The sequence below is a fragment of the Aythya fuligula genome, chromosome 3 (assembly GCF_009819795.1).
Source record: "Aythya fuligula isolate bAytFul2 chromosome 3, bAytFul2.pri, whole genome shotgun sequence".
NCBI lineage: Eukaryota > Metazoa > Chordata > Aves > Anseriformes > Anatidae > Aythya > Aythya fuligula.
The window spans coordinates 59879762-59899190 of record NC_045561.1 but is presented as its reverse complement, the minus strand read 5'-3'; the positions used below and the strand labels follow the sequence as shown (position 1 = coordinate 59899190).

General features: G+C 41.0%; 1 long non-coding RNA gene across 1 annotated transcript; it reads right to left on the bottom strand.

Annotated features, from left to right (window-relative positions):
• Positions 1 to 378: 378 nt before the first annotated feature.
• LOC116487834 lies at positions 379 to 9497 on the bottom strand. Its single transcript, XR_004253111.1, has 4 exons — positions 9336 to 9497; positions 8192 to 8303; positions 7738 to 7894; positions 379 to 1594 (listed from the first exon to the last, which is right to left on the bottom strand). It is a non-coding gene; the product is annotated as an uncharacterized LOC116487834 (long non-coding RNA).
• Positions 9498 to 19429: the final 9932 nt, after the last annotated feature.

The window sequence follows — 19429 nt, the reverse complement described above, 5'->3', positions numbered from 1 at the left end:
AAAAAGTCCCCAGTGTAGACACTTCCATGAGCTCTTGTGAACATTTTACTTTTGTTCTTTCTTGTTTTGTTTCCCTTAATCTAAGAGAAGTTACTCAAACTGAGAACATATTGTTGCTCTTTGTGTGTGGAAAAACATAACATAGCAACTTGTCTTAGCTTTCTAATAGTTTCACGATGTGCTTTTAAACAATGTCAAACTTGTTCAAGGCTCGTGACATTTGAAGTTGGCAAGTAAATCAATGTTTATTTTCTTTCAAAAGCAAAACTTTTTAGAAATAAAATGGTTGCATTTATTTCAAAGGAAAAATTTCATCCCTGTTTTTTTTTTTTTTTTTTTCCATTTTCTTTTTTTTTTAAAACATAAAATGCTGTGTATGCAGGATTATTTTTATTTTGTATGTATGTTGCAGCGCTCAACATTTTAATTGCCACTTCCTCAATAAAACTATTGGAAATCTTCCATCTTGCCATTAGCACTTACAAAATAACTGTTAACAATATGTTATCCAGACACAGAAACTTTATAATTAACATTGGACTAGTCTTCAAAGTCTAGTGACTAAAATATATCCTATAAAATTACTGGACTTCATTCAACGCTATTCTGCTGGTTTAATGTTCAATAAATGTGTTGAGGGGAGATATTTGGCAACATGAGTTAGTCTCTCTGGCAGAGAGAGTGACTACAATAGGGTTTGCTCTCTGCTGTATGGCAAAAGCACCAACACTCTATGAGGCTACAGCGCAAACACTGAAAGGTTGCTGCTGGTGTGAAATAACGTAGCTCCCAGACACACTGCTGTGCAATCCTTCAATGCGGCGCTCCTCCCTTGTCAACTGACAAGGAATTGGACAGTTTTCACATGAGCAATAAAACACAACAGGCAGTGTATTTCTGGATGATTATAGCACAACTGTGGTAGTGTCAGAAGTCAGGGGGCTGAAGGCCAAGTGTCTTAACTACGGGAGAAATGCAAGATTGGCTCTGAAGTGTCTTAATGCTATCCCAAAATGGAATTTCTGCAGTACATTAAATAAAAAGGAACACTTAGACCTGTGCCTTTAACACAGACATGGACATGACATCATTGGCAGCTAATTAAAACTTCTTCCAGCTGCAGCCATAGTAGGCCATTCCACTGGTAAAGAGTTTGGAGAACAGGATGAAAAGGTCTGGTATGTACTTTCTTTTGTATTAAAATATGAGAAAAGTATCAAAAGAGTTCTGTAGGATCACAGTCATTTAAAGCAGTATCTCCAAATAATCTGGCCATACAAAGCTCTTACTCCACAGGAAACATCTGAAAAAACAAACAAACAAACAAACAAAATAACTCTCCTGCTTTTTGAGACAAAAAAAGATTAATGGACCAATGTACATATTGATACAGTCTTGGAAATTATTTTTTTGGGGTAGAGCTCTGAATGAATCCAACAGTATCATTGTGTTCAATATTCTAGATACTCAGGGAGAAGCAGTCACTGTCCTAGTGTACTTTCAGTCCTTTAAAAATATGCAATACTTCACATGCCAGATGATATTTCTCTTAGAAGCTTCTGCAGGCAAGAGTCAGGCTGCCCAGGGCTTCTGCCTAGAAAGAAAAGCAGAGGAGTCAGAAGTAGAATCCTTGGTCTTAGAGTCCCAGGGCTCCATGGTGGCTTTGGTGACATGCTTGCAAGGCAGAATATGAGGACATTAAAGTGCCATAAGGAGCCAGCCCCAAGGTCCACCTGGAGTGGTGTCCTGCCTCCAGGGGTGAACCAGGAGTGCCTGGACAGGGAGGAAAAGGCCTCCAGAGGGGTGCGATGGAGCCACACACAGCTCTACCAGGCCAGTTTCTCAGATAAGAAAATGAGAATAAAGAGAAAATTCATAAATTTACAGTATAAATATTAACACAGTCTTGCCATATCTGAAAAACAAAAGTACACATGTGAAAAGCAAAAGTATCTAGTTTTCCAGACCACGTCACTAACTCTTTACAGATAGCAAGCACTATAAAAGATATATCTGCAGCATCTGGGGCAAACATTTCTTCAGAAAAAAAAAAAAAAACCTCCTAGGAGAAGCTGTTTTCTTATACTCTCCCTTTTCTCTGCTCACAGGTCATTTGGTGAGGCCGCAGGTCAGAGTAAGGGCTTCAGTGCAAGAAAAGTGCCGGGGAAAGGCTTTCATCTTCTGTGCTTGTTGCACACACCAGCATTTCCCTTCTGTCAACAATTCGGACACCCGGTCAGACCAGTTATTTTCAAATTATTTGTCACTGTCTGAGCAGGTTTGGTCTCTTTGCAAAATGTGATTTTTCAGATCTGTCAGAAGCAGGAACAGACATTTAAGCAAGTGGCTGGGTTGCTGAGGGGACATATCTGTGCTTAGAAATGTCTACTAGGCCATAATGCAAGCTTGTGTCTTCTGGACCTTTCTTTTCACCAAGACAATGGGCTTATTCTGTTCAGTGATTCCCTAATATTAAAACTGGATAATACACTTTTGAAATAAGTTACAGATCATTGTGGGGGTGTTTGAGTTGTGCCAGTATAACATCACTATATTGTGACATTCAGGTCTCAGATGAAAAACATGGACAAAAATTTTTGAAAGGAAAAATATCCTTTGTTGATACACTGTCAAGCATTCAGGTGAGAAGAGCAAAGGCATATTGTAGGACATCTTTTCTGTGCATGTTATTGCAAACATCACATAGTCATCAATCATAAGATCAGAGAAAAGAGATGTTTTAAGGACACTAAGGAATTATCTAGTCAATTCATCTCTGCCGTGTTCCTAGTTTAAATTATTTCTTCTTTTGTGCACAAAGGGCAGAAGATTTTTTTTTTTCCATTCTTGCTGCCACCCTCATGTATGTGAAGACTATTATCACAATTTCTTTTTATTCTATTGAAGACAAAACAATCTGAATTCCTTCAGCCATTACTTGTAAGATATAATTTTAGGCCTTTGATCACAGTCAGTGCTCTCCTCTGGTTTCCACCCACCCATCCATCCATCCATTCATCCATCCATCCATCTATCCATCCATCCATCCATGTCTTTTTGTAGTTCAACACCTAGGATTTATCCACGATGAACAAAATGAACAAAATTAAAGTCTCACAGGTGGTAATTCTGTATGAATACAGTACAACTGCCTTCTTCCCAGCTGTGTGACTGGAAGTCAGAGAGAAGAAATGTGAATCTTTCATGATGTAACCAGGGTAGGCTCACGTTTAAGACAAAACATTTCTGTGTTCATCATTCAATAAAACTACTTTCATCTTAAATTTTATTTATTTTTGTGAAGATTTGTTTGAATGCTCATGTAAGGTGAATGCAACTAAGACACAAAGTAACAGACCCAAACAAATATTCCTAAAATGTTAACTCATGTTCGCACTGAGTTAACAGAGGTACTGTACCCTTCTTTTGGGCAGCTTAAGATGATAAATTAGTATGCAAATTTGATGAGAATGATGGTAGGTACTCATTAAACTGGTGATGGGTGTATGTCATCTTATCATTTTGATAATTTAAGAAAAGTTAATCAATGTTTATGATTAAAGTACAATGTCTCTCATGCTGTAGCTGTTCTAACTGGAAAGAAAAAAAAAAACAAACACGCACATAAAAAAAACAAGCTGCCATGCACACAAGCTGTCCTCAAGATATGCTTCTATCTTGGACCTGTAAAAATGTTTTTGACCCAAAGCCTTGTCTGTTTTTTCCAACTATATTAGTCAGCCTAATAAAAGAGACTACCTCTGTCCATAAATTTTGTTTCTCTGGTGGTTTTCACTATAATATTTGCTACCATAAGCCCCTAGGAATTCACAGATCTCTTTCTCTCTGTCTCTCTCTCTCTCAAATTCAGATGAAATCCTATCCCACTACAAGGCTGTCTCCCTGTGCAAAAGAGCAGTGTGGTAGTATCAAGGGTTGCCATCAGATGAGCTGACAGGCTGGTGCAACACTGCAGTTCTGGTAGGAGATGTGGTCTTGCATCCCAAAGCCATGCAGACAGCAGAGATCAGCGCTGCACTGGTGCAATTACACCGGTGCCAGTCCTGGAGAGAGCTCTCCCAGTGCTCCCTACTGCTCCATTTCAAGCCACAGACATGCCTCAAACCACTTGTGAGACTTCAGTTCCTTAGGTGCATGGTGACTTTGGAAAAACATAATCTCTATTCACGAGCAGGAGAAAATCACCAAATGATTTGTTACAAATTATTCACCATGCTCTAAGAATAACCAACTTATTTCATTTAAAAGAGGGCAAAGAGGTTCTCTGCAAGCACGTGAGCACTTTTCCCCAAGGAAAATTTCATAATGGTTAATATAAGCAGAGCTACAGTAGTGCATATGGTTAACAGCTGCTTTAACATGATATGGCATAACAACTGTCTGGAAATCATTAGCCTAACTTTTCTTTAGTATTTGGATAATTAACTAACAGACAGAACTATTTCAGCTTATCAGATAACGCATAGATATGTATTTTTCTGTATTATTTACAGTACATATAGTCCCTTTTCTCAAAATAATGCATGAAATGATTGCTGAGGGGATAAAAAAAAAAAAAAAATCATAGGTCTCTATAGATATTTAACAGCTATTTAGATATTTCCAAAACATTGAAACATTCATGGGTTCCAAAGAAGACTTTCCTTTAAGGAAATTAAAACATAAAACTGTATTACTGTTAAGGTTGCATTGAGACTCACAAAAGCCTGGAAGATAGATATTTATATATATATAAATTTTGTTATATATATTGAACCATAAAGCGGAGTTCTCAGGGACTTTGATAATGCAGATCACCTTTTGGTTCAAAGATTTTCTAGTGGACCTTTGTTGTTCTTCACAACTGCCACCCTCCCTCTCCTTTATCTGCCATTAATAATTTTGTTGCAAATAAAACTACCTTTTAGTTTATACAGTGGTATAAGTAAAAGTTCTCATGTTAAACAGAGACAAAATTGTAGAAAAAGAGAGATCAGCACCAAATATGAGGGCAAAATAAAATTCCTGGCTTTGTGTTGATCTACAGAAAGCTAGAAGCCATTGTCCTTTTGCATGAAAAAGTATATAAATATGCAGAAAGTCAAGCAAAAAAAGCATGAAAAGCAGAACAATTACTCCAGCCAACAACTCTGTAAGTTGTTAACATTCCTCATCCAGAAGTTAAGTTGCACATTCAAACTTCATTCATTCTTCAGAAGAATTAAATTATAAAAATAATATAATTGCCAAAAACTTCTTTAGGAAGAAAACATGTTTGAAGGAAGCACCTAGAATTTAGACTGTATGTAAGTAGCAGAAATAAATAATTGAAATTGTAAGATCTGAATCCTTGTCATCTTTCCATGAGTCCAGATAGAAGAGAGATGAATAATGATGTACAATTTTTCCTTCTGCTTCCCAGCGTATTTGCATGTGCATATTTGTGCACCTGTCCTTTCTTGAGGACAGCTCAGAATCCATGTTGAATACCCATAGAAAGTTAAACCTATACCCTGATGCAGGTGCATGTTCTTTCAAGTGGGGAGGTGGAATGCTCTTAAAGGCTTGGTTATAATGAAGTTTTAGGAGTGGGAAGGGAGAAGGGACATGACTAAAGTACAAATGGTTACCCAGCTGCCTTTGAATAACATGAAGAGTAGTTTGACCCGATTGACTTTTCTGTTGTCTAGTACTAAATGCAATTCCCTCTCCAGCTTTTCCATAGACCATAGCTTGTTTTACCCTTTTGGACCTCATATGTACCAAAGCATATATTTCTTTACAGCACACATCAGAAAAAAAGTGGTAAATGTTAATCCTGCAACGGGCATTGAAAGAACAGGTGTGTTCTTGCTTAATGAAGATAGATTCCATTTCAACAGTAGCCATTTAGTAAGAAATATGTGTAATACCCGGCTACCTGAATCTGATGTATCTTGGCTCTGCTAATACATGCTACCATAGGAGTCAGAGACAAAAAGCTTATTAAACAACAGTAGCGTTTCCACAAACTCACCACTGCTATTAATTAACTGCCTGTTAATGAATGCAGCATGCTTTCTAAAGTCCAAATGTATTTATTATTGGTAGGGAGTTCAATAACAATCCTGCCATACTCATAAGCTTTATAAACTACCTAAATGCCTATTTGTAGTCCTCATGGGATGGTATTGTCAGTAAAGATACCTGGTGGTATTTCTACATGTATATGACTTCGGTATGATTCATGGTCCAACATGACTAATGACTGCGATTCCTGTAGGGTCATGGAGTAGGCATATCTGATGGCTTTTTGTCACCAAAGCTTTCTGCAATGCAGATCAAAAGCTCACTTAACTTAGAGCCATAAATTTTGGGAATAGATGTAGCATTTAATTTGCTCCAAGTTTTGTTTCCATGGGAGATAAATAACTGAAAAACTCCTATTTCCTCAGAAATGTAATGAAATATTTCTTTTAGATATCCATATAGCAGAGACTACTCAGCTTACAATTTTGTCCAGTGCTGCATAGTTGGACCTTAAATCTCAGGAGAAAAGTTCATTGCATGTTGTCTTCTTTGGATTTGACCCACAGTCCTAGCAGAGGCAGAAGAAAGACAACTGTGGCTGAGAGGGGTCTTACAAAGTGCAGGAGTGGAAGTCCCGCCATCCTTCAGCTGAGTATTCGCCTCTTTACAGAGGGCACCACGATACTTTCGGAGTGCCTACCACAAAGTTTCATAATCTAGCACATTTTGATCACAACATCTGAGCCAGGTCCCCAGCCTCACCAAGGAGTTTACAGGAGCATGATATGAAATTTCAGATGTTACTATTGCTGCCATCTTTGTGCAAATGCAGGCATACAGCCATTCATATATGACAGGTCGCTGGAGGATTATGGAGTAAACAAGATTGTAAGGATCTTGTGAGTATGGGTGAAAAGTAACTCTTATTAAGGGAAAAGGGTTTTTACCTCACTTGCCCTTTTTCTCTCTTATATGACAATAGCTAGAATAAATCTGCACAACAATAGAGTCAGATTTCTAATCACAAAATAATGTCTCTGTTCTCAGCACATTGGCTGAGAAAAAATAAAAATAAAAATAAAAATCTGTTCCCTTTCCCATTGTTGGCCTATGACCAAGTTCCATGTGGGTCTAATACTGCAATCTTCATTCAGATAAGAAGAGATTTATCAAAGTGAAGATCAGGACTTTTGTCTATAAAATCAGCTGGTTCCTGTTATAAGATTCATTCAATCATGATGACATTTGTGATATCTACACCAAAATCAGCAAAACTCATTCCTTTTGCTTTGCAAGATTCATCTCATTGTATCTTATCAAAGTCTTTTTGTTACTCAGACCAGCAACTGTAAAAAATTATCAGAAAAAAATTCTGGAACTGCTTAAGACTACTGATTTCACGTGGGGGATGGGTCGAGCACATAGAAATCTTCTATTTGAATCCTGAAACAAATGTAGCACAATAAAATTGTCTTCAATATTATAATAAATTTAACGAGTCTTAGAACAATTCAGTCACAATAAAACACAGAATCATGCAAATAACACAAATAGTAACAGACAAATCCTAAGAACTAGTATTGCATCTATCTGACAATAATAATTGTAGGATGAAAAATTAAATCAAATCAGAAAAAAAAACTTTCAGTTGAAAGCTGACTATGGAGGTATTTTATAATTTAAAATACATCCAAAATAAAAGCAACAATAAAATGTTAAGTATCTTACCATACTATTCATATATTGGAGGGTTATTTTTGTTGATGTTTTGGTTTTTTTTCGGTATTATATGTTCCATCTTTGTTTTCAATATATAAGCAAAGTTTCCTGGGAATGATCGTCATGGTCAGCCTCGTATTTAGCATTTCTCTTCTGTTATTTGGTTCTGAGAGGTACAGAGATGACATGAAAAGAAAAATAATGTGTCAGTGAAAGAAAAAGAGAAAAAAATATCTATTCTAATCCCATTTTCTGTAATAATATAGATACTCTTCATTTGTGAAAACCAGTAAATAACCCATTGCAGCTCCTAGACGCCTTTAAAACTTGAATCTACCAGCCCACATTTGAAGAATTCCAGTAAGATTTTTAAAGGACTGTTGTCAAAGAACAAATATCTACAGATCAGGAAACAAAGTTTGTTTCCTAAAACCTTCTTCAAGGAAAAAGTATTACTCCTCACCTTTACCAGTTTCTGAACACATATTTAATCCATGATCTAAGTAATTTATTCTGGCAGGAGAGCTTTTCTTTTCTTCTCTTTTCTTCTCTTTTCTTCTCTTCTCTCTTTCTTCCTGTGAAACAAGTAAGCTATCAGAACAGTTTTATAAAATGTGAAGATCTGCTTAATAAACTCCTTTGAGGGTAGTTGGGACACAGATGTTTTTTATAGTTATTAGTTATAGCTTAAGATAAAACAATGATGGAAAATTAGAAGTCTGAGTTTTATACTGGGTACCTACTAAATCTCTTTTCTATTGGTGATTTTATCCAACAGTACACAACAAATGCATTACTGCAAAGTATGCATTAAATATTCCACACATATGTAGCCAGATAGTTGGATGACATAAAAATAATACAAACACTTGCACCCATCTTCCACAGGGGAAGAATACTTCTATAATGTGGAGCATTCAACCATTTCATATTCCAAACTTCATTTGATACAAGAGAGTATGCCACTTTTTCCTTTTTTTTTTTTTTCTCTTTTTTTTTTCTTCACAGCGAAGAAGTAAAACTTTTCCCATGGATTTTTTTTCTATAATATATAACAACAAAGCCTATATTACTCAGCTCTGTCTTTGCAGAAATAGGAAGGCTTTTGCTTGCTCTTGACCATTGGCCACAATAGACCGTAACCTTTGGAAATGACTTGTTCACAATTAGTGGCCTTGCTGGTGCTCAGGGATCTGTATTAATGACCTGGGCCTGGCTCTTCCAAGCACTTCACATGGAATTATTCCTGTCCAGAAGAGTTCACAGGCTTGAAAGGCACTTTATCCTCAGCTAACAGAGGCTGGTGCAAGATTCTCACCAAAGGTAATTGGGCATCTCATGTCTGTAAGGAAGGGCATGTAACCTTCAGTTCCCCTACAGGCTTTACTCTTAACTGCTGCCCAAATATAGGTCCTCCTTTCTCAGATTTTGTTATGTCAAAGTACTGTAGCTGTTTATCCCTTCCTTCGCTCCCCCCCCCCCCCCTCTCCCTTTCCCACCCCCCATTCTCTTTCAAGCCCATTGCTTTTCCCCACAGGACTTATTTAAGCCATCAGGGGTTTATATTTAGCTCTGGCAGAAGCCAGAGGGTACGTGTCTGCTCCCACCTCCAGTGATGTAAGGCTAACCCCAGGACCTCAGTGTCCGCACTTCCAGCCGAGCTCAGTGTTTGGTGGAGTAAGGCTCAGAGCATCGATTTTCCCATGCCCTCAGACTTTGCTTGTTGAGACTCCAGCCTTTTTGATTCAAGCATCTCTTGGCTGCCTGGTGGTGGCTGCTACAGTTAAAAAAAATAAAATAAAAAAAATCATCATCATCAGTTCTTATACATTGAGATCCAAACTTTATCTGCCATGAGCCAGCCAGCACAACCCTATCAATTGAGGCGAGGCTAAGCTGCCAGGTTATGTCACCTGAGGACCTGGCCTCTGGTCTCTCTTGAAGTTCACCAGAAGATTTTCAGCCAAAAATCTTCAAGTTTCTTTTCCAGTATTGGCTGCTTTTTCCAGCAGTGAGAGCAGAGTGCTCATAAAATATGTACTCGTGTTATTATTATTGTACAGTAACACTAATATTATAGTAGTACCCAGAGGGCTGGAACTAGGTCCCACCAAGTTATATGCTGAGCAAACACAGCCGTGGGACTCGGCCAAGGAACTAGCATGTCAGGCGTCAGCCCTGGCATCAAGTACCACCATGCACAGTGATGGAAGTACCAAGCAGGAGGAGACCCCAGGGGCTGCAGGGTAAGTGCATACCAGCCATTCTTCTCCAAATACCCATCTCTTCATGCCCTGAAGGTGAGTTTTCACCATCCTTCTCACAACCTAAAGGAATCTGATGAAGAAAAAAAAAAAAAAAAAAAAAAGGAAACAACAAAAAAACACCCACCTTACAGAATGCAGCATAAGGCTGAGGGTGAGAAAGAAGGTTGCCATGATGTTCACAGAACAAATAAGAAAATACTTGATCTGTGCACTACCATAGGCTTAGCTGGTTTGTTTTTCAAGATGAATAGTCCAGTCATGAGCTGACCCTTCCAGAGAGACTTTTAATAGGTTAGAATAACCAATAACCTTTACAATCCCTCTTGGGGTGCTGAGATCACCCTTTTAAATCCAAAAGTGAGAAGGCACATGCTCTTTAAAAATTGTACAGTTCCCAGTAGGTAAAAGGGTAAATGACAAAGAAGACACCAAACAGAACTGGTCTAAATGAAGCTTTCCTTGTTTCAGATACATAATCTGCTGGAGAGACATGAGACTCCAATGTTTCTCTGTTTGTTTATGTCAATAAATAAATAATAATTAAAAAAAAAAAAAAAACATATTTCATTTATCTTAACATTACGGTTAAATATTTAACTTTGTTAGCATGAGAAAACTCTAGTTTCTGTGTCAGTTAGTTTACTGGAGAAGCAACTAGTGATTGATACTTGCAATTTTTTTGTACCCTCTAAACACTACACTTTAACTGATAAGACATTTCTCAAGCAAAATTTCAGTCACGGTGCTTTTGTTTGCTATATGTCCTGGGATACCTGCAGGCTCTCCCCACTCTTCACCATTCTGCAAGGTACTCTACAGGCACATAATGTTTCACAGACCCTATTTCAAAGGTTTCTAAAATGACGTTCACAGTTTCTGGACTGGATTCTCTGTTAGTTTAGATTGGCAACCCTACATTGACTTCAGTGGAAGTCTGGTAATTTACACCAACTGCGAATTTGGATCTTTATTTCTTCTTCTCTTTTATTTCTGAGGACAGATTGGTTTATTTTAAAAAGCTGGCTGCTGACTAGAAATGTGTGAAATAACTTTTTTTCCTGCATAAATATTTTTAAACAGTATTTTCAAGGATTTTGCAATGAGTTACATGAAGCTGGCAAAACTCTGGTACCCCCTTCATCTTGTGCAAACAGAATTATGTAAAGAACAGGCCTATGGGACATTAACATGTTCAAGCAAAAAGAACATTAAAAAGCAATTTTTATTTTTATTTTTTTCCCCAGAGACCTTAACCTTTCCCCATTCTGGCCCCTGGGCAGGTGACATTCTACCATCTAGAGATTTTACCTGATTTATCCTGACCACCCCCATTAGATTCTTTTTATATTCTGGATAGGACCAACTGGCCAGTTTACTGCTTGTGTTTGCCATCATTGCAATGAATAATTAATCTCATGCTGAGTCTCTCAGTCTATAAAGCCTACTCCAAATTCAATTAAATTTCTAAGTGTAGGCACAAGGCCATCTTAAAGTTGTTTTTCCCTTGAATTTAATAGGTTTTGGCCTAGAGAGTGGTCCTCTGCCCCAGCAGTTTCTCCCACATAACGGAGACTTTTCTCATTCTTCATTATTCAGAATTACCTTGAGATCTTCCTAGTAGTAAGCACTCACTTAGCCATACACCTCCCCAAAATGTTTTAATGTGATGAAGCCACCAAAGCATTTCTAAACATAGACCACAAATATTCATGACCATGCTGTAAATGGTTTCTGCATCCCCTTGAGAATTGTCTAAGGCCAAAAGTCATAGCCAAGGAATGGAGTTTAAAACTTTGACATGAAAATCTTGGAACATCTGGTCCTTGAAGGATGGCTGCAGCAGCAACTAAGGCTGCAAGGATATCTTTCCTTCTCCAGCATTTTCTCTCACCCGACTCTATCCATGCTTTTGGTGTCCTCTCTCCCATCCAAGAATTTCTTTCCCTTTTCACCAATGTTTTTGGGTAGCTGGTCTTCCTCCACACAATTTCTAGTCTGTCTCCTGCTGCCAAGACAATTTGCACACTGTTATCACCAAAGAAAAATATAATTATTTGGGCAACAATAAGACACACACCACTAGACACATCCATGCATGAAGGATATCTTTGGTCCCTCCTTTGAGTTTTAACTACTTTCCCTTCCTCATCTCCAAAGGCTGTGGTGGACATAATGGTGCAAGGCTGCATGTGGGTGAGGGAGACCTGCCAAGGTCCCAACACCAGGAACTGTTGCAGCTTTTTGTCATTAGGGCCTTCACAGCTCCTCCTGACTTTTCCTTCATTTGAGGGCTTGTGTGCCTCGTACCATACACCCCTACCCACATATGACAGCAATTTATGCTGCCACCTGACCCTTCCCACCCACCCTGGTCCCAGCTGCCCTGCCTGGTTGAGCCCCGAGGGGCTGCTTCCCAGCTGCACACCAGTTCTTCATCTTACACTCCTTTCACACATGCTAGCACACAAACCCAGCTCTCAGCTTCCCCCTTCCCAGCAGGGGCTGGTTGAGAAGAGGGATGCAGAGAGCCTGAGGAGTCCCAGCCACCTGAGATGTTGCTTTCTCCTGGAGGTGGAGAGCAAGGCACAGGGGGGCAGGCCAAGAGGTTTTCCTCCTGATGGCAAGAGCTGAATTTTATAAGGAGGGGTGGAGCTCTGCCTTCAGATCTTTCCTGGCTCTGCTCCCAAGGAAATCATGTCAGTGAGGAGAGCTGGCAGTACTGCTGCCTGCCCCCCGCCCCCCCCCCCCCAGCTCTTCAGCCCAGGAGGACTTGTTCAGCTCTCGGCCTGACAGCTTCTGAATGGCGGCGGAGCTGCACGTGGGCCTGGCCATAGCTCCGAGCCTTTGCTTTGCCTCTCCATCTCATCTATGAATCACAGGTGTTGTGCATTTCCCTCAAAGGACTGAAAGGAGTTTTCAAGAGCTCCAAAATCACTCAAAGTTAATGGGAGCTGGGAGCCCAAAAGGCCCCTGAGGAGCCACACTGCCCCAGCGCTCTTCAAGTCCTGATGTGCACTGGAACTGGGATTCCTACGGCACAGGATGCTTTTAAATGCATGTTTTGCTCTCTCACACAACTGGGAGCCAAGAGCTTGGCAGCTCTGGTCTTGCTTCTGTAATTAAACTTTTCCAAGGCATTTAGGCAAGTCACAATCCTACTGAGCCTCTTTCACCATCTGTAAAATGGAGATAACAATATTTAAGATCCTTCCAAAGTAAACGTTAATAAGGCTTCAGCAGCTTATGAATGCATAGGGTCTTGAAGATACAAGGCACTGGGAGAGCATTATGTGTTGTTGTTACTAATTGTGAATATCCCTAGCTCTAGTTTGTTGTCAATTATTATTAAAAGTGAGAATTTGTGATCCAATGTAATATTACTCTGAGAAGATTTAGTATCTTTCACAGCCTGTAAATAACTTCGTTGTATTTGTCTGATGCAGAGATGGTAATAGGAAACAGATTTGAAAAGTGGTGCAAAAAGGAATGTGTGGTTGTTCTGACAATATAGTTTTCTTAAATTTAAACCTGATAAATCAGCTTTGGGATTATATTTTCTCTGAGCAGAATATTTTTAAAGGAGGCAACATAAATGAATTCCTTAATTAGAACGTAAACATTAGCAATATGTTTCTACACTTCTGTTCATACTGATGAATAAACAGATACATGTCAGGGATTTAAATGACATTTGGCAAGGAGGTATAGGGAATTTTTTCAGAATCTGCAGGAGGAATCTGAGGAAGGTGTTCTGACTACCAACTTTTTGACCCTACCAAGTGAAAAGTGACCCATGGATCACAAGACTAGATACATCAGTGCCACAAAGGGCATATCAGCTGCTTACCAAAAACATATGTCTTCACTACCATGAAGTACCAGTCTAAAGCTTTCTAAAATTTTGCAGATGAAAATTGTACTGCAGTAAAGATGTTAGATGAACTGGCTCCTCATATGGGAAGTTACTCAGGCACAGGAAAGGTCTATGCTATTTCTTTCATCTTCTTCCATTCCCCTCCTCCCCCCCCACCTCCCCTGCCTCAGGAACCACAGGACACTAGATATACCCACTGAGGAACTGCATGAATGTTTTTTTTTCCTTCTCTTTTCTGTTCATTCCTATGGGTTCACACTACCATAAGCTTCCCTTTAGTGGATGCTAGCCCTCAAAATCAACCTTATTCTAATGGGCTGAATAGCTCTTGACTGCTGTGCCATGAAGAAGTCAGTCTAAGAAACACATAATTTTTCTAAGGGAGACGGGATTGCTCTATTTTTATTTATTTTTTCCTCTTAGAGATTTCCATCCCTAGCTGAGCAGGTCTCCATCCCCTAACAGCAAAGGGTTCCCAGCCCTAGGTCATCGTGCACCAGGTGAAGGATGTTGATGCTGTTATTCTTTTTTTCATAGGCATGAGTAAGCATATGAGTGTGGGTAACTGACATGAAGCAGACAATTTGTCTGCAGAAAATGAGGTCTGGACTCTTTCTTCCATGGCTGAGGTGTTTGTTTTTTTTTTTTTTTATACTCTCAAACCTCATTGAGCCACTGTGTAGCTCTGGGTATGTGTATGTTTTTGTGTGCTTTTCAATGTATCTTCTCCTTTAGATTAAAATCCATACTTTTGTTTTTCAATAGCAGTTTTGGAAGGGTCAGCTCTCATGATTTTATTATACTTGGTAGTGACTTTCAGAGTATTTGGTTCTTTAACAGAATCTCAACTTCTGTGGATCTAAAGCAGATATGAATTTCTCAAAAGAACTGAAAGGAGTGAAAATGTTAGTCTTTTCCATATTTATAAGCAGCCAGTTATTTTTGAATCTATTGCAGATGTATCCCATTAACTGTCAAGTTACTTAGTAAACCCACCAAATTACTGCACACTCACTCAATAAAAGTGCTAGATATATAAAAGAGCAAGGAAGTTTTTCTTAAACCTAACCAGGAAAAAGGAATTGTGTTTCTTTCTCTCTCTCTTTCTCCCCCTCTCTCTCCCTCTCTTCCTCTCTCTCTTTCTTTCTCTTTTTCTCTCTTTCTTTTGCTTCTATCTTTCTTTTATTTCTTTTTAAACAAGGAGCACAGCAAGGGAAAATGAATGTTAAAAACCAAGCAGAACAAAATGAGGGCTTACATTTGCAAACCTCGACATACCACATGTGCCTATAAAATACAGGAAATGGGTACAAATGTGAAGCTGCACACAGGATTAGAGGCACATGAACACATTTAAAGCAGGTGGAAATAATGTCAGCTGGAGATGTAATGCCAGGTTTGTACCAGTGCAAGGGTAGATGGGGCTATACTGCCATTAGGGTATTCTCAGTACAATTTTCTGAAAATAAACTGTAAACGCAAGGAATTTCTGCTGTCCTTAAACAAATGTACAGATGTTAGCTGCATCTCTTCCCATTGCTTTTAAAACAGGAAAGCCTCCAGGCCTTCAGCTCAACTGCAAAGCTTTACAAATCCAGTAAGCTACTTTTTCAACAAAAGGAGCCTTGGGGAACATCACTGAAGTAACTTTTTTGTCAACTGGCATTACAATATCACGCAAGGCCAACACACAACATCAGGCTATTGGGAAATCCAGCCTGGTGAGAAATTGTCCTTGAATAAGTGTGTCATGCATTAAAACAATGATGGGATGTACACAAGGCAAGTAATAAGATGGCCTGTACTGCCCCCACAGACTCATCCCTGCAAGATCAGCATGGGTGGGCGTAATCCTTCACAAAAATGTCTCCATTTTCCCCTACAAATTCCCAAGTAGGATACTTTTGGGTAAAGTAGATCAGAAAGAGCCTGGCAGAATTGTCATAAGGTCTAGAGAGGAACAAACTTTTCATGTCTTTTCAAACAATCCTGCCAGTGGTGAGGGTAGAAGTAACTTGTCATTAGCTATGCCCAAGACTATGATCTCTTCTCTGGAGGTACTGGGGGCACCTGGAGCTGACAGAGCCAAGCAGTCAGCAGGGAGAGGGGCCAGAGCTGGCACAGAGGCACAGAACAGGATGGTTCTTACCCTGTTTGCATCCTCTGGGGTATGACTTGCTCTGTGTGCACAGTTGGTAAAGTTTACTGCATCTTGTATCTCTCCTGCCAAAATCTCATTCACAGTGAGGATCTAAATCAAAGGCTCTCCTACCACTACGGCTCTGCCTCCTTGTAGCAGCTTAGATTACACATTTTCCATGAACTAGAAGAGCACCCATCTCCTACTACTTAGAATTGACTGGGCCCAAAGAAATTTGTGTTTCCAAAAAAGACAAAATATGAATGATTTCAGAGTCTGGAATCTCTTCGATCAGTGCCTTCCAAAAGCAACCCTATCCCTGCATCCAAAATCTACTGAGAGAGAGAAAACAAGCAAACCTTTCCCACTTCTGAAGATATGGCATACTTGCTCCAGTGCCCATTAAACACGATAGTAAGTTTCCCTCCTCTTTGCCAGGTTAAACTACACATATTCCTTCCCATTCTCTTGCGCTGCCTTCCAGAGCACAAATAAAGCACCATCTGGCCCTTCATTAACTCTATTTGATTTCCTTTGATCTCATGTAAACGATGAGAAAAAGATCTAAGACTCTCTTCTCCTCTTTAGACATATGCATAACTCACATCAGTGTCAATGGGAGTTAAACATCCCTATGGAGAGGAAGAAATAGAAACCACTGTGTATTTCACTGCAGCATCCACACATTTGCAAAATGGAAACAAAGTGGTCCAAAACCTAATTCCCAGATCAAATTCCTCCAAGTCTGGAAGTGGACCTTAGAGAGGATGTAGAAATACCAGGATACTCTGACATGACACAATAGGGTAGTTGATGCTCTTATTCATAAAGCAAAACACCTCAGTTGTCATGAATTCAACTGGCAGCAGCTCAAAAAGAAAAATAATAAAATTTAAAATGCATTTTGAAGTTATCCATAATTTACTTTATCTTCCTCTTATGTATAAGATAAAAATTGTTGCGAATTAAAGCCTGAGGTCGCAGAACCTTCCAAGACCCTTCTTCTATTTGCTCCCCAACCCCCCCAGACAACACCATCTTTTCACCAGCATTATCTTCTCTTATTGCTGGTAGTTTGTAAGAGTAAAAGATGTTGTCTTTATTTCAGGGCTGGCCAAAGAAGCAATGGATCCAGAATACTGGCAATCACTTGCTAACACCCCACACATCCCAAAGCATGCAGGGAAGTTTGTGCCCGCATAACATTACTGACTGTGGTGGTGAAGGCTGGGAGCTTGTGCACCCCATGGAGAACCACAGTCACTCAGGAGATTACGGTCAGGCAGGGAGGCAGGGACTCCCAACATCCTTTTAAATCCCCTGGAGAGAGGTGCTTAGGGCAGAGCCTGAACAAGGCCTTCACCCTGTCCTGCTGCACACTCTGGCACTGACCACTGCTGCCAGGGGGGTGCTCAGCCCCTTTCCATCCCCAGTGCCCCTTTGGGAAGGCCTCTCACTGGTCAAGTGATGGATTTCAGGTTGATTGAGCGTGGCGAGAACTGACAAGTGTACCCAGGAGCTCATCAGTCCAAACACATGCGCACACCTCAGCACTCACCCCCTCCACCCAGCTGAGGCTCTATATGTGTGTCTATGCCCGTATATATCCAAAATACCCACTCACACACAAACACATAAGCTCTGCTCTCGCAACCCGTCCCCTCGAGGTGTCCCCAGCTCCAGCACTGCCCGCAGGCGCTGCTTTGCCGCTGGACCAGGACAAAAGCAGACGGTGAGAAAGGGGCCGGGGGACCGAGATCCGTGGGTGCGCAGCGCCCTACGGGACCCGCAGCGCCGTGCCGCGGGCAGCAGCAGGGCCCTGTTTTTTTTTTCCCCGGCGTTTAACGCGGGCTCTGATCTGGTGCAATAATCAATAACCATCCTTCAGTCTTTGAACACCAGGGGGCTGAGAGGACTTTTCAAGACAAATTCCTCGGGCGATGATGTATACTTCACACTTACTGTGCACTTTCCACTGAGGAAAAGGAGAGAAAGAGAAATAAGGGAAAAGAAAAAAAAAATAAATAAAAATAAAAAAAGAGAAACAACAAAGGAAAATATTACATTTATCTACGGAAATCAACGGCTGAAAGAATCCCGACCGCAAGGCATGCCTATATTTAATGGGGAAGACTTTAATCAATAAATATGCGTGCGCGTGTGTGTATGTAAGTTTCCATATACACACATACATACATCTATACATAATATATGGATGTATGTTCTCATGTATATGTGTATGCATATGCACACACGCACTGGTTTATTTTTAAAAAGGCGCCAAGGGGCTTTACACACGCAAACCTTAAAGGAGAGTGGCTTTCAAGCCCTGGTTTGCGACACGTAGCTGAAGCCTCCACAAGCGCCTCGCCCTCGCCCCGCTCCCCGGGTAATTACAAGCAGAATGCTCGCACAGTTTTTAATAACTGTCTCCCTTTCAGCACATCGAAAAAGCAATATATTTAAAAGATATATTATGTATGCAACACTTGATAGGGAGCTCCGGGGAAATGATCTCCTGGATGTTACTCTGGAAGTATTTGGGGCTGGCTGATTGCAGAGGAATGTAATTTCGGCGAGCCAAATCCCTTCTTTCAGGTGACACGGGGGCTCCGACCGCGCTCACGGGCTCCGCCGGCATGGGACGGCGCGGGGAGCCGCTGCGCAGCAGAGAAGGCTCTTTGGTGGCTCCTTGGAAGGATGTTGCCCAGCTGGGGCTCAGCTTTCTCCTCCACAAATGGGTTTCCACCCGAGATCCTACCCGCTTGCCTCTTGCTCCGATGGCTCGCCCCAGTCGCCCTCGCCCACCGCCGGGGTGGCCCCGGGAGGGCGTCGGGGCGCGGTGGCCCCGTTCCCACACCAGCTACCCCCAAAACGGGGCAGACGGGGCCGAGGGAGAGCAGCTGTGGGCTCCCCTCGGCAGCCGGTGTGCGCGCATCTCCCCGGCCCGGGGCCGGGCTGCGGCTTCGGGGGACCGCGGAGCCTTCCCGGGGAGCCCCCTCGCAGCCCCCCGGAGCTCTCCTGGGCTCCGGGGGTGCCTGCGGGAAAGGCAGAAAGGCGAGCTGAGTGGGGCTGAGCCGCAAATCCGAGCGAGAGGCTCCGGGACGAAGACCTCGGGCTCCCAGCCCCGTTTCAGCTGCCGGGTTCAACAGCAGGCAGGGAAGGTGCGCTTCAGGCAGCGGGGCTTTTCAATTCCCCTCGCATATAAACACAGGAACGGCCTTTCAAGAAATTCAGACAACTTTGTAAAACACCATCGACTCACACGTTCACACCGAGAAGAGCAGTAAAAGGGTATGAGTGTAGGGTCTGGATTTTATGTTTTCCTGTCCTCTGGGGTCTGGTTTTAGACGGAGGGAATTGGGGGGGGGGGGTTATTTTAGGGATTTTTTTTTTTCTTTTCTGTGTGGGGAAAGATTA